This window comes from Lissotriton vulgaris, chromosome 6 (assembly GCF_964263255.1).
Source record: "Lissotriton vulgaris chromosome 6, aLisVul1.2, whole genome shotgun sequence".
NCBI lineage: Eukaryota > Metazoa > Chordata > Amphibia > Caudata > Salamandridae > Lissotriton > Lissotriton vulgaris.
Window position 1 is genome coordinate 1,148,420,900 of NC_141694.1, and position 16,485 is coordinate 1,148,437,384.

Here is a 16,485-nt window from a genome sequence, read left to right on the forward strand (position 1 = left end):
TGCTGCAACTGCCTTGAGGCACGCAGGCAGAGCCTGGGCTACTGGATCCGATGTACTAGAAAAATAGGCACAGGGCTTCTGGTGTCCTGCTTGATCTTGTGTGAGAACAGATAATGCTGTGCCATCGCGTTCTGTGACAAAAAGTGTAAAAGGTTTGCTGTAACATGGTGTCGCTAAAACAGGTGCTTGAAATAGGGCTTTCTTCAGTTCAACAAAAGCAAGTGTATGTTCCTGAGTCCAAGGGAGGACAGTCTAAGTCGCTGCCTCCTGTGTTGTCAACTGTATGAGTGGCTTGGCTAGATATGCATACTGAGGAATCCATTGTCTACAGTACGAAGTGAGGCCAATGAAGGCCCGTACTTCCTTTTGTGTCTTGGGTTGTGGCAAATGTGCAATTAACTGGATGCGGTCAGGTGTCAGCTGTCTCCCCCTCTTGGACAGCAAGTGTCCAAGGTAAACCACTTGCTGGGCACAGAATTGTAGCTTCGAAGGGGACACTTTATGCCCCTTTTCGGCCAGAAAATACAAGACTGTCAGTGATGGTCGTTCGCAGTCACGTTCGGTCCGTGCTGTAATTAACAAGTCATCAACATATTGCAGCAGTGCAGTGTCAGTAGGCATGTGAATACTGTCTAGTTGTCGCTTCAGTGCTTGACTGTAAATACTAGGACTTTCTGTGAACCCTTGAGGTGCACGTGCAAATTTGAAGCTTCGACCATTTAAACAGAATCCGAAAAGGTACTGGCTTTCCGGATGAATGGGGACACTAAAGAAGGCATTCTTGAGGTCAATTACAGTAAAGAACGCAGCTTCGGAATCAATGGCAGTCAATAGGGAAGAAATGTCTGGGACTACCGGGTACTGGGGTATGATACATTTATTTAATTCTCGAAGGTCGATCACCAGTCTGTAGACTGGAGGTGCATTTGGGTCTGTTCGTTTAAGAATCGGAATGATTGGAGAATTACATACATTGGAATCAGTTTCTACAACTACTCCTTGTGCAATGAGCTCGTCAATAATTTTCAGTAAGGCTGCTACGGCCTCGGGGGGCAATTTGTATTGTCGGATTCGGGGCAGTACAACTCCTTTCTTGAGTGTAACACGATAGGGTGTAATGTGCATACAACCTACATCAGTCGGACCTTGTGCCCATAAATACTGTGGTACATTCTGCAATCTTGGATCAAAATCTCTCAACACATAATGACCTTTAAAGTCACGTAAAAACAATCTCACTCCTTCCGGAGAACAACATATTACTGCTCCCAGTGCTTTCAACGTTTTAATACCAAGCAAGTTTTCTGGACATGATTTCGTAAGTAACAAATCTGTAGTACGGGACAATGGACCAACTGCAGGGGGAACTGGCTTTGACACTTCGTTAACAATAGGCTTTCCTGAAAATCCAAGGGAAACATTCTGTGAGCCTGAGAGGGGTGCCCCTGGAACCTCGTCGTGACTGATGATAGTTCTGCTCGCCCCTGTGTCAATCCAAAATTTTCTGTCTTTCCCTAATACCTGACTATGTACATAGGGACCCTCTTGATCTACAGGTACCTCGATAAGGGGCAAGCCAACCTCCCTCTCTAGGCTGTTTCATGAGTACTGTTGATAATCGGGGTAATCTGACTGTGCATACTGATACATTTGCTGTGTGACATGTTGAGTGGCAGCAATGGGTTGGGGTTGGGGTACAGCTACTGTCTGTTGTTGTGCATTCTGTGGAGGTTGCGTATTCGGTGGAATATTCTGTGGAACGTGTTCTTGTCTAGGAGGACGCGGTCTTTCTTTCGTCCTGCCGGTAGCAATATTGTATTTCAGAACCGGACATTCGTTTATATAGTGACCTGGCTGTTTACAGTAGTTGCAATTCCCTTTAACGGGAGCTGCAGAAGGACCTGGCGGTGCTGTACCCTTTTTCTGACCATCTACTGGAACAGACTGGGCAACTAGTACTTTCATTTTCGTATCTTTCATACGCCTCTGTTCATGTTCATGTTCCTCTCTAATTCGGTTTTGGTGGTACTGTAACATTTGTAACATTTGGGAAGGGGTATTAGCTTGCCATGTACTCTCGACTTTCAGTACTCTGTTTTTAACCTGTGGTAAAGAATTCTCGACTAGTTTGGTCACAAAAAGATGTGGCTATGATTCACTACTTGTTTTCAGGCCGCTATTAATCATTAAACATTTCTCGAACCTGGAATAAAAATCACTAGTGTCTTCGTCTTGTTTCTGTTTGCAGGCTGAGATTGCATCCCAGTCTTCCTTTTTAACTGTCAATAACCTAGGCAAGACTTGTACTAATAATCCTGGTAATGCTTTGGCTTTGTCCCCAAGACCTGTACCTGGGATTCGCCTATTTTCTTCGTCATCTAATTCAGTCCAAATAATCTTTTTATCTCCCACCTCCCATTCCTTTTCTTTAAGTTTTTCGTAAATGCCTGCCGGCAACAATACCTTTAACATTTTAAGAATGTCGGGATACGTATAATCCCCCATGAGTAACATATCTTTTAATTCACGGTGGAATCCTGCTGGATCTTTATCATGACAGGGCACTAATTTCTTCATTTCCAATAATTCCATTTTGGTCAGGGGTGTGTATATGAATACTCATTGAAGCGCACCCCCTGCGGTCTGGACGGGATGAACTTCTCGTAAGGGATTCTGTCGGTCTATGTAAAATGGTTGTCTTACTGGGGGTGGAACAAGAACAAAATGTGGAGTCAGGAAAGTTCTGTATTTGTGGCGTTGTTCTAGAATGGTATTAATTAAATCGGTACCTAGGCCTCTCCATCTTTTTAGGAGTAATTCTTCCAGTATATTATATAGGGGACCTGGATCAGAATGCTGACTTTCATATAGTGTAATGAGGTGTTGGATCATGTACATACCAGCTAGTGGCTGTTCGTCTGGGGTAAGACTCAAAAACGTTTGCGCTACTGAATCATCTTTATATATACTAGTATTTCCAGCCCATTGTACTGCTGACCGTGCTAGTTCCTGATCACGCATGGTACTAAACTCACTGTAACCTATTCTTTCTTCCAGTATTTTATCAGTGGCTTGGAATAGATGTTCAAGAGAACATCGCTCTGGTATGGGAGAAAGGAAACGTTTCTTGTTTTCTAGGCGAATGGGTCTGTCAAAAGGTCTTGCTCTACCTACGTACGCTATTCTATCTCGGTCTTCTTGTGCATCATCTATATCTTCCTCCTCTGTGGTTTCACTCTCCTCTTTCTCGGCTTCCCTAGCTGCATTTTCTTTTTCGTGTATTATTACAATTTCTTTACGGATCTTTCTGTACATGGATTCTATACAACTTTGTTTATTATGTTTGCCATCAGCTATATTGTTACTCCAATTTATCAGGATGTCCATCTCTTCTTTGCCTGTACCTGGCCGATCTCGTTCCCTTATCAAACAATTTATCAAAAACTGTAAGATCATTCTTTGTGTCTCAACCTTGTGGTGTGCCATGGCCTCGCGAATGCATTCGGGTCTCTCCCCTGTTCTAATAAAATGGTATATGTTGTCTAAATGGTTAGTCATTTCTGGTAAAAGAATCAAATAGTTTGTAACACGTCGTAAACGTAATGAAAATAACATCATATCTCCTTCGCCTGGTACTGGGTCATATCTACAATCTGTAATGTACTGTCTAAGAGTTGCGAATGTCGCAGCTTTGGGTGTACGCTGTAATGCTACTTCTCTAAGCGTCATTCGTTTTACTTGAGGCGGGGTGACAGGGCGACCTCCTCCGGCGCCTCCTGAAGCGGAAGCGTAACCATCAACTAGATGTGTTGTTGCTACAGGTGTCATAGCTTGAAAAGTAGGTGTAGGTAATGTAGGCAGACTCTGGGTTGTAAGTGTAGAAAAAGGATTGGTAGGACCGATAGCAGGATCAGTAGTAGTGACAGTAGTGATAGGATGGGAAACGACAATGGGTGGGGGAGTCGAATCTTGAGGGAGTGGAGGTAACGTGTCTTGAACAGGCTGAATAGGCTGCTGTACATTATTAGCAGGTGGTACGCGTACATTGGTATATGCTGGAGCTACATCATCTAAATAGGAAGAAAGGAAAATGTCCGCTGCAGTCTGTTTGTGACGTAGTTTAGTCGGGTCCAATGGTGGTGGCAAGTTACAGGGTACTTCCGAGGTCGCCTTGGGCAGGCCCTCGGCGAGAACAGGATACATGCCTGTAATAAGGGCATTTCTTTGTCTGTCTTGTTGCTCTATTCTGACTCGTTCTCCTTCTTCTAGTAACTCTCTTTCTTTAGCTTTTTCAGATTCCTCTCTACTTTTCTCTGCTTTCCTGATTTCTTTCTCTGTTTTTCTATGCGCTTCTTTACGCCATAATTCTATTGCATCTTTCTGGGATTGTCTGGCTTTCCTTTTCCATAATGCTTCTTCTACTCTTATGATGCATTCAGCATCCCATGTTCCTGAAACAGGCCATCTATACTTCTCTTCCAGATCCCTAGTATAATCTACCCACAAGTCTAAGTACAGTATGGCATCTAAGCCATGCTTGTGGTACATAAAATGTCCGGGAGTGTCCCTAGGCGGGACGGGAACTGCTTCTTCGAGTATCCCTTTCCTAGTTCCTATCTGACGTAATTTCGTGAACAGTGGCATCTTTGAATTGATTTGAACGTGAGCACAATAAACACAGTAATGAATAGCAAACAATCATTCATACCACGACATTAAAACACATTGAAACATTTCAGACTGATATTACCTGGTACATAGAAAACACGAATTCTGGAAATCTCAAGGAACAATACTAGAATACTTGATTACTAGATGCACTGCTAAAACAGTACAGACAATACCGGTCCCATAAAGAAACACGTCATACCGCATTCACCCAAGTGAACATGTCTGGACCAGGCCTGTGTACCCAGACCTGTCTTGACCGGGCACAAATTAATGAACCCGTCTAGATGCGTTCCCAACAACGGTACTCACCGGGAAGCAGAAACTGAAGGCCTCGGAAACCTGACTGGACTGGACTGCGTCGGGCTATGATTTCTCCTACGCATGCGCTGCGGAACAGGTGGGCCTCCGGATACCTCGGACCTTGCTCTCTCGACTTGGGGCTCTGGTCGGGATCCTCCGCATTCCTCACGCCTCGTCTGGATGCCGGACCGCAGTCTCCGTCTCCTCCGTGGGCCTGAGGGAGATAGCAGGAAAACCCGCAGGTGTGCACTGAGTCCCTCACGGCTGTAGAAGGGGTCAAGGCCTGCGTTACATCGCCGGCGAGTGGGGAAGGGGGGGGGTACCTGTTCGGGCGCCAGATTATGTGGTAAATAAAATTTACCGGACTATTTTTCTATACATTAAATGCCAATAAAGGATAGCTCAATAAAATGAGAGGCAGAGTCTGTGGTATCTGAGTCATACGGGCTTTAATTAAGCAACTCGAGTAGCTGGACATCTAGTTCCATCACCACGAAGGTTCAGGAAGGGAGATTCAACATTTTATTAACATCACACATTATATATAGTAAAACAGTATAATTGCATTGAGTACAGTAGGCGTGACAAGTGAAAAGAAGAAGATAAGAACACATGTGCGTAACAGGAGGCGTGTAATAGGCGTACACGTGGGCGTGCACTTGACATGTCAGAGAAACGTCACAAGAAACATCACAAGTGGGTGGATGCTTTAGAGAAAGTTTGCAGGATCAGCAGAAACTTTTGGCCTAGATGCGCGCGCAACTGAGCATGACGTGTAACTGGGGAGAGCTGGGGGCTTTGACTTTAGCACTAGTAGAGGAGACTAATGTCTGGGATGTCAGAACGACCTGTACATATAGCATATCTAGTATCTCATGTTTGGAGGATGTAGTGTCTGAAGTAAAAGGTCTCTCGGGCAGGGGCCGTTCAATACTGAATGCTAGTGTGTGTTATGTTATGTTATGTTAAATTTAGCTTATAAAGCGCACGTACGCCCGTAGGCTTCATGGCGCTGTAGGAAGTTTTCAGAAGCATAACACAACAACAGGAGGACAACTTAGAACATCTAAGGATAGGCTTCTCTAAAAGCCAGGTCTTAAAGGCTAGTCTAAAGGCTAGAATATCCTCGTGTGACCTTAAAGAAGCTGGCAAGGAGTTCCAGAGGGAGGCAGCAAGAAAATGAAAGGAGCTGCCGCCCTGACGTGTGCATACGTGTCTTGGTGCAATGCACGGGGGCCATGGGCCTACCATGGTAACGGGTGCTGTAAATCGCTTGCAAGGAGACAGGAAGGCCGGGCCCTTTGCTCTGCAGCCGGTAATATGTTTACCTATTTCACTAGACTGGAATGTGTTTTCGAGGAGGCTAAGCAGATAACTTGTAGGCAAAATACTGTCTTGGCAGGCAGGCCAGGCCGAGCCGGGCACCGCTTCGCTGGGCAGGAAGTAAGGCAGAGGTCAGGGATGCATACCTAAACGGCAGCTTTCAGAGACAGAAGAGACTTCGGAGCCTCAATTCAGGGCCTAGCTCGAGTGAGCCTGGAAAACGTGGCTTCGCGTTAAAAGTGCACCATGTAAAGACGTTGGCAACATGGGTTTAGAAACCAAATTAATGTTGCTTTCTTGGAGGACTTGGTAGATAACATGTTAACGTTGGACGCAAATGCATTTGCGTCTTCATTTTCGGCCATGGAGGGAAAATGCATGGAGGTCATGCACATACATGGGACGTTGGGGTACACGTTAGGGGACATACCTGGTCATATAAAATTCGATTTTCCTCAGAAGGAAGCTTGAAATCAAGGAAAGGAGATGTATGGAAGAGTGAAAAGGTGGGTGATGAGATGTGTGGATAGACGGGTGATGGGATGTAATATTTATGGGTAAAAGGATGTAAAAGTGAACGGATAGATGGAAAGGTGAAAAGCTGAATGGATGCATGGATGAATGAATGGTAAGGTGGATGGATGAAAAGCAATATAGAACGTTGAAGCAGCCCCATCTAAGGACAGTCTAGCCCGCTTGCTTCATCTGCTTATTGCTTTTATAGTCATGGTTCAAGGTGGAGTATTTTAAATGTTCCGGCCACTGCGTGGCATATAGACAGGCAGACTAGATCTTTATGCAACAGACATGTATGAGAAGTTAGTTATTCTAGTGTTCAGATGCGCTCGTGGGCTCAGCATACCTACCCGATAACCACTTATGGACCTTTACATTCCCCCCTTCAATCAGACTCTAGACCACATTTATACCAGAGCTGCTGAGCACATACCTAAAGAAAACACAAGATTCCATAAATGATTTAACCCCCACCACATCAGGGTGGTTGTGTGAGAGGGAATATTTAGCGGTAAATAATGCCTCTTATACGTATTGTAGGTAGGCAGAGTGAGAGATGCTATACCAGCGAAAATGAAGGCACACCAACAGATAATGTTACTTGGAGTAAGTGTAGTGATGCATGCAGACCCAGTGGATGGTCTTTTTTAACTACATGGTTATGGGATATTCTATATTATTACCATAGTAGTGGGAGATGGGTGTGGGTCTTCTGGGCCTGCATGCTCTCGGTCTCAGCTGCTCACGCTCGTGTGCATTGGCAAGAAGATTATGCTCTAGTACTGGTGGAGTACCAGGCAGAACAGCATTTATGCGCCTAGCCTGTAACATGCTGGCTGTTGTCATTGTTGGGGGAATGGAGAGGCAGCCCCCCTCAAGGATTCATATAGTATGAGTTATTTTTTTAAGTTCAGGAAGATTTTATTAAGTCTTAAGACACAATGAAAAGAATAAATACAATACAAAAAGGAGGAAGGAATTTACAAGTGTAAATGATCAAAAATCAACCTGAATTGCATTAAACTAAAATACACAATATTACCATATAATAATAAAAGAGAATCGCAATTAAAGAGAAAGGGTAAGGAGGAAAGGGAGGGAAAGGCAAAGGAAATAACATGTCATAGGATCATAAATTCATAAACTACAGAGTTACAATTGAAATGTAATGTAAAAATAGAACATATGCTAATATATAACAATATCATTGCAAAACATATGAATCAATAGGAGACCAAAACAACTGAAATGAGTGTGGATTATGAGTAACGCCTTTAAGCGATAGCTGCGCACCTCTTCTCGTAAAGGTGATCCATGATCACCAAGCATGGACTGACAGAGAAGAAGCATCTTTCCAACAGAAAGTAATGGATTTTAAGGCAGCTGTTATTAAAAAATTAAATAATTTTGCCTCTGATTCAGAAAGGGGATGAGTTAAGACAGTCGATTTACAAATTAATAAAGTAAAGGAAATATCATCTTGTAAAGGTAAAATTTTCAAAATTACATTCCATACTTCCAACCAAAATTTAGTAATAACTGGGCACTCAAATAACATATGTCGAAGTGAGCCAGGGCTAGCATTGCAGTGCCAACAAACATCAGACAGTAACAGCTTTGCACGAAATAGGCGAGATGGAGTCCATAAAGTGTTAAATAAAATATAAGCATTGGTTTGATAAAGGGACACCGGGAGCCAGCCAGAGGTACTGTCCAGCCATATAGAGGACCATGTGTCATCTGATAGGGAGATGGCAAGCTCATTGTTCCAGAACGATGAAATAATCTGAACATTGGAGCCGTGTGAGATGGAAAGTTTTTTTATAAAAAACAGAGACAGCTTTAGAGAACGATGTTACAGCGGTGAGGTAAATTAATATGTCATTTGTGGCGGAAGAGGGAATACCATTGGGGAAGGAATCCAAAATAGAGTTACACAAAAATTGATATTTTAAAAGGTCAGTAGCTGGGATACCAAACTTTAACTGTAACTGTTCAAAAGGAATAAAAGCAGAACCATTAAAGACATCTTTAAGATATAAAATTCCTTTTGAAATCCAAGAGGACCAGAAGGAAATGTTTTTGTTCAATTTAAGTAGTGCACTGTGCCATAAAGACAAGTGGACTGTGGAAAGTAGGGGTAGTTCAAAATTAGAATCTAAATCATTAATTATCAATCTGGAGGACTTAATAATAGAAGAAAGATGAACAACTTTCGTCGTGGAGGACATTGTCAGCAAGGAAGGTAAAGAAAAGGGCCGTACAATGGATGCTTCAATATCCAACCAAATTGGAGGTTTTACCATATGTGAAGTATGAAACCAAAGGGCACTCTGTTTTAAGATAAACGCTTTATGATAAAGGCGAAAGTCTGGCAGGGAAAAACCAGCCTGGGTCTTGGGTATTTTTAACTTTTTGTAAGCAATACGAGGGACTTTGTTAGACCAAAGGAATTTAGATAAGAGTGTATCAACAGTTTTATAAAAACTGAGAGGAAATTGGGCGGGAATCATAGTTAAAGAGTAAAAAACTTTAGGCGCTATATTCATTTTTATAGACTCCATTCTCCCCCACCAAGTAAGATGGAGGGCAGACCACTTGGACGTTTTGTTTTTAATGTAATCAATTATGAACTCAGAATTAAGTTTTAATGTAGCAGGCAGTGATGAAGCAAATTGAATACCCAAATATTTAATTTTGGTAGGTTGCCAAAGAATATCATTATTCGGGAGCATCTCTGAGGTACAAAACATGTTTAAAGGAAAAAACTCAGTCTTGTTGACATTCAATTTGTAACCTGAAACCAAAGAGTATTGAGCAATAATATCTAATAGGGAAGGAACAGAAGAAAGAGGGTTATTAATAAATAATAAAACATCGTCTGCATAAGCTAAGGTTTTAACAGTTACATCATTGATCATAATACCCTGAATGTCATCACAAAGGCGAATATAATTAAGAAAAGGTTCAATGCCTAAAAGAAATAACAGTGGGAAAGGGGGCAACCTTGCCTAGTTCCTCTAAAAAGAGGAAATTGACTAGAAATTTGACCATTAATGAACAAACGAGCAGTAGGGGCAAAATATAAAGCAGAAATCATACGAATAAAAGGGGCACCAAAATCAAAGGACAATAGAGTTTTAAATAAAAATTGCCAGTGAATCTTATCAAATGCTTTTTCAGCATCTAAGGCCATCACTCCCGCAGGAGAGGTCAGGTGAGAACTTTGTTCAATAATGTGTAATAGAGTCCTAGTATTATTAGCAGAATATCTATTTTTCATGAAACCAGATTGATCTGGGTGAATATTTGAATGTAGTACAGGAGCTAATCTAGTAGCAAGGATTTTTGCATAAAGCTTACAATCTTGGTTTATTAGGGAAATGGGGCGATAATTAGAGACTAAGGTAGGATCTTTATCAGGCTTGGGTAAAACAATGATTAAGGCGTCTGTAAAAGAGCCTGAGATAGTACCAGAGGAGCCAAAATGAGAGAAAAGGGTATCCAAATAAGGGAGGAGATGAGATTGAAATTCTTTGTAAAATTCTGCTGGGATACCATCCGGACCTGGGGATTTATTCTTGGGAAGTGACTTGATGGCAAGCAAAATTTCTTCAGGTGTAATTGGTGAATCCAGACCTGACCTATCTGATAAGGAAATATGGGGTAAATTGCACTTATGTAAAAAAGAATCAATTAAAGATTCAGGGCAAGTGTCAGGTTTACTATAAAGGGTAGAATAAAAACGTAAAAATTCTTGCACAATATCATTATGAGAAATAGCCACTTTGCCTTGGGATCCTCGTATGGAGGTAATCTGAGTCTTATCTCTTTTAATTCTTAAGTAATTAGCAAGGAGTTTTCCCGATTTATTGATATTAAAACGAAATTTAGCATTGGACTTTGAAAGTTGAACTCCTGCTCTTTGACTAAGGATGACATTGAATTCATATCGGAGCTTTTGAAGTGTAAGTTTGTACTGGGGGTCATTAGAAGAGATAAACAAACGCTCGAATTTAGCAATTTGCTTTTCCAAATGCTTAATATTAGCGTTAAATTGTTTGTTCTCATGAGCCAATACAGAAATAGTGGTACCTCTGATATAAGCCTTAAATGCATCCTATCTGGTGACAATTGATGTGGAATCCTCAGGGTTGAACAAAAAATAGTCTTGTATGGCTTGTAATAGTTTAGGTTTATGCTTATCATTAAGGACAATGCTCGAGTTCATACGCCATCTATTTTTTTTAGTAAACGTAGAGGAGATATTTAAGACAAATGAGATTAAAGCATGGTCTGAAATGTCTATATTACCTATAACAGGATTTGTAGTTGACTGAAGTAGGGAAGGTGAAATCAAAAAGTAATCAATCCTTGAATGAGAATTATGGGGATTAGAGAAAAAAAAAACATTTTTCAGTGGGAAAGTGTAGTCTCCAAACATCCGCCAGTTTGGTAGTACTAAGGAAAGCTTTGAAAGCATGAAAAACTTTAGGAGGTCTAAACTTGGTAGTAGAAAGTCTATCAAGCAGCGGATCAATGATTACATTAAAATCCCCTCCAACAATCAAAGGAACTTGTCCCAACTTTAGAACTTCTGTAGATAAGTTAGACCAAAACGATGGGTCGTCAGCCGTGGGGCCATATATATTAAGCAAAAAGAAGGTGGAATCATGAATTTTAACTTTAACAACAATAAATCTACCTTCTGTATCCGTAAATTTACTAATAATCTGACAGTGCAATCTCTTAGCAAAAAAAATCGCAACCCCATTCTTCTTACCAAGAGCAGGTGAGGAGACAATATTGTCCACCCACTTTTTCTTCATATATTGTAAAATAGTATCATCAACATGTGTTTCTTGAAGAAAACATATATCCGCTTTAGAAGCACCCAAGTAGTCCAAAATTTTTGTTCTTTTAACTGGATGTCGCAGACCTTTAACATTAAGCGAAACAATTTTAACATTATGTGTAGCAGCCATAAAGAAGTAAAAAGAGGATGAAGAGAGAAAGTAAAGGATGAGAAGAGAGAGAACAGCCATGGAAGAAAAGTAACTCTACGTAGAAAGCTATAAAAGGCAAGGAAGGACACGAAAGGAAGAAACAGAAAAGGAAGAAAAAGCTACAAACAGGGTACATAAATAAGGACACAGAGACGCACACCCGTTCCACAAGCATGGCCAAAGACCGTTGGAGCCCATGAAGAAAGAAGAATCACCAGGAATGCTCAAACTGAATGCGTTCAGGTAACAGAATCTTGTGTTTCCATTGATGACGAAGCTTGTTGATCCAGAAAAAGTCTTAAGTCTTCAGGACGATGAAAAGATTTTGAGAAGGAGTCCTTCCAAACTCGCATTGTTGACGGATCAAATAGACCATATTTAAAACCAAGGCTTTTCAATTGCGGACGCAAAGATGAAAATTCCTTGCGAATAGCAACCGTTTCCTTAGCAAAGTCCTGATGGATAAATATTTTGGAGCCATTTACCAGAAGCGAAGAAATGTCTCTGGCTGCTTTTCTTATAAAGACCAAGTGGTGATGACGCAAGACCTTGAAAATCATTTGCCTGGGTTTTGTATGGCGTGGATTCCTGTGTGAGGGAATTCTATGCGCTTTGTCCACCTCAAATTTTTCCGGAAATTTGACATTTAGAAGACCAGGCAGCAAAGATTCCAGGTACAGGCGACAATCAGAACCCTCAACTTCTTCCGGCAAATTGAAAATGCGGAGATTATATTGTCTATTACGGTTTTCCAATTCCAACAGTTGGCTATGCATTGGTACTATCTGAGCCACCAAAGGTGTAAAAGCGTCGAGTTTGGTTTTATTGTCCTGAATTTTAATAGAATTGTCAGAAACTTTCATGGACATAGACGCCATATCTTTGCGAATATTTTTTACTTCGTTAGCAATAGTGTCAGTATTCATGCGCAGCGCTTTAATTTCCTCCAATATCAGATTAAGTGAAGGTTCCGAAGTTTCAACAAGCTTAGATTTATTTGGGGGAGGAGACACCTGCTGCTTCCTTTTGTTGTTAACTGAATTTTTGTTATCCATTTTGAGGTGAAAAAATAACTTTTTGCGTCATAAAAAATGTAAAAAACAAATTCACGTCAGAATTTTAATAAATATGAGGGAAACGGGTATTAAAAGCTCCAAAAGTGGTTGAGGAATAGGCAGTTGAAGAGTTAAGGCGAGCCGTGGGAGTGGCTAGGCCCAAGCCAGGCCCTTTCCTCAGAAATGCACCGCCCCCTGTGCTGAGGTAATCGGCATAACCGGAGCAGAGGCTGGGGAGAGGAGCCAGGAAGCAGACAGAGGGACCCCCTTACGGCGAAAACGGCCCAAATTTACAGATAAGGTAGGGGGCCAGTACAGCAGGCAAGCGCTGCAAGTAAAGAGCAAACCTTGAGGGAGAATCGTCGTTAATTAGCTCATGTGGCTGAGGAAATTAAGGAGCTCCGGTGGTGGCGGCCATCTTGTCGACGCGCTCGCGCGACTCATATAGTATGAGTTATGCCCCCTCCCTTACTCAACGCTGGTGATAAATAGCATTGTGCACCCTATGCATCTGCTTATAGACTGTGTATGACCGTAAAGCAAACAGTTACATACTGATCAATGGCTCTCCCTCACATGCACACATCTGCTCCAATTCCTCAGTCACATTTTACAGCACCCACAACGCCCTCCATGGAGGCCATAAGAGCACAGGCCGGTAGGTTTGCCCACCTCGATGACTATTTTTTTAAAGAATCAACCTAAGTTGAAAGTGTAGAAGAAAAAAGACAGCTTTTCCCACTTTGAAGTACATAAACTGGGTGTCCCGCTTTAAGAACCACAAAGTAGCCCAAGATGATACTACTTGGCACTTTTTTTGACCTTTCGACATCTTTAGAAGCTGAAAAAACTCATCCTTAGCACAAAAAGAAGCTCACCCTCTTGAGATCCTTCTTGCGTCATGCATCGGGTACCCACAATGCCCCCTTTCTCTTCAGAAATGCCCCTTCTATCCCCTCTTTAAAACAAAAAATACTTACATAAATTTGATCTGTTCTTTGATGTAAAAAAAAAACCTGCTGATTTGCCCTTATGGCCTGGCATGTGTTTCTCTGTGTTTGCCTTCTTCCTCTGTAGTGCTGTTTTCTCGTCCCTGACTCCTCGGCCAGATGCTTTGTGTGACAGAAGGCTTTCCTGCCCAAAGCTCTGACCCAACGCCCTGCCTTCTTCCTCTAAACAGGCCGCTGTTCCTCTCAACACCAAACGTCTTCTTGATCGTTGACTCACTTTGCTTAAAGCAAACCGCCTATTGTTTACGGTTGAGAATGTTTGTCAAATTTTCCAGCGCTCTCTATGAACCCTGTGAATTGCTCTATACTTATGTTGGTTAAGTGCAATTTCTACTATTTTTGTTTTAAGAGGTATTGTCAAAACTTTATAAACGAGCATCTCACCACTTATTTTCTTTAAATTTCTACATTTTATACTAACCCATGTTCATACACCTACACACTCCATCTGGTTTCGCCTTGTTAACTTGTACCTGTTAAAGTGCTCAGCGTGGGGTTGGATGTACAGATTGTAAGCTAGTGACCATTGTCCTTGAGTTACTAACCACAATGTCAAGCATTGTGCCATCAGAGTTTCTAATATGTGTAAAAAGTTGTCTGCACATTAATTCATATTTTGCAGAGTCGGAGTTAGGGACTGTCTAGTCACAGTTGACTCCATTAGTACAAAGGATGGGACATTTATGGTTTTACTAACACCTTTGGCCAAATTGGTTAATTTTCCCAAAAAAGTTGTCTCCATCTGATGACTCTGAATAAAGTAGATGAAACAAATGTGTCCTTCTAAGGTCCACAGCTGGAGTTTGGAAAGCTTTCTGCAGATACATATCCATCTCCAATCCCCCACCCCCACCACCACCAACCAGCAGCGGGCTATACCAGTGACAGCATCACAGATGGACAGCATCACAGATGGACGAGCAAACTCACTCCATGCAATACTCTGCTGAAGGCACATAGGAGCCCCCATCTGGCAGCTCCTGGGATAACATGTTGGCAAAGCCCGGGTGTGCAAAAACATCAAAGACATTACTGCGAGAAGCGAGCCCTTGGTAATAACAAGCATTTGCAATGTAATAGGTCTCACATTTACGCAACTTTAAGCTATTGGCATTGTAAAAGACAATGCCTTTTATTTATGTTTTAAAACAAAAACAAAAATAAAAGACATTGTCATTTGCAATTTCAATAGCTCAAACTCGCGTAATGCGAGACCTATTGCATTGGAAATGCTTGTTTGCAAGTGTGCTCATGAAGGAATGTTGAGTTTGTAGAGTCACCAGACCGAACTGGAACAGAAGCAACGAAAACAGTCTGGGCCTCAACAGACCTTGCAGAGAGAATCTTAAAGGAACAAACTACACTCAATGCCTGGGGCATCAAACTACAGCCTGTCGTAAAATCAAGATACCCTGACCCCTTATTGGTCGACATTGAGCCAAGAATATCTCAGTAGGGCACAACCGAGTACACAATCATTCTCAATATTACGTGGGGCACTCAGCAATAGCCTTGAGCACAGAGAAACCGGAGAACATAATGAACAAAGGACTTACTCAACTAGAAGGACAGTCATACAAGAGTGGAGCTGGTTATCCAGGACAATAAACATCAAACCTAAAAGTCTGTGACATTCCAAGCTTATCGCATCCATGGAAAATCAATGGTCTTGGAGACAAGATCTCGGATCCGGAACTGAAATCTTATTTACAGGAATTTGACATCATTTCGCTCCAAGAAACCTGGTGTGAAGTACCAACTGCACTGTAGGGTTTCAACTTGCTCTATTTTCCGGCAACAAAAAGCACCAAATTTGGCCACAATAAGGGAGGCCTTGCAATATATAGCTCCATTAAGAGCATCTATGTAGCCGACCCAATGCCATACAATCTAGCTCCACCCAATGCAATGCAAGCACCCCAAATTACTACACAGGAGATGTCAAAAAAAGAGTATATAATACTCATAAATCTATATTTGCAGCCATGCGATAAATTCAGAGGTAGTCAACAACTGAAGGAAGAACTGGTGAAAATAATAACGTAGGAGAAAGAAAACAGCTGGATCACCACAGGGGACTTTAACCTAAACATGCTCAACAATAGAGCTGAGGACAACTATGAAGAAGAGGACCCATTTGGATGGGATGCAATACCTCTAGACAACAACACAGATGGAAGATCCACAAAAACTTCTCAAAAGCTTCTGGCATTCTTAGAGCAACTGGGCTTCCGTGCACTAAACAACAGATTTTCAGGTGATCGCCCACAGGCAGCAACATTTCACAATACAGTAGCAAGGACCACAATCAAATATACATTCTGCTCATGCTGCATGTTCTTGAAAGTAAAGGAAGCTTAGATTACAGCGATCATCTGCCCGAGGAAATCGCGGTAAAAGCACCATTGATACGCAAATTGCTCCCAGTGAATACACTCGGCCCGGAATACACCAATAATGAGAAAAGAGTGAAATGTAGAACAAACGACCCAGAAGGCCTCTTTTCCTCTGGAGGAGACATCCTATTAGAACTGTCAGCCATAGGGTTTGCCTTTCTCCTCTTATTCTTTTTTATCTTGTTTGCGGTGGCCTTAGAACTCTGCA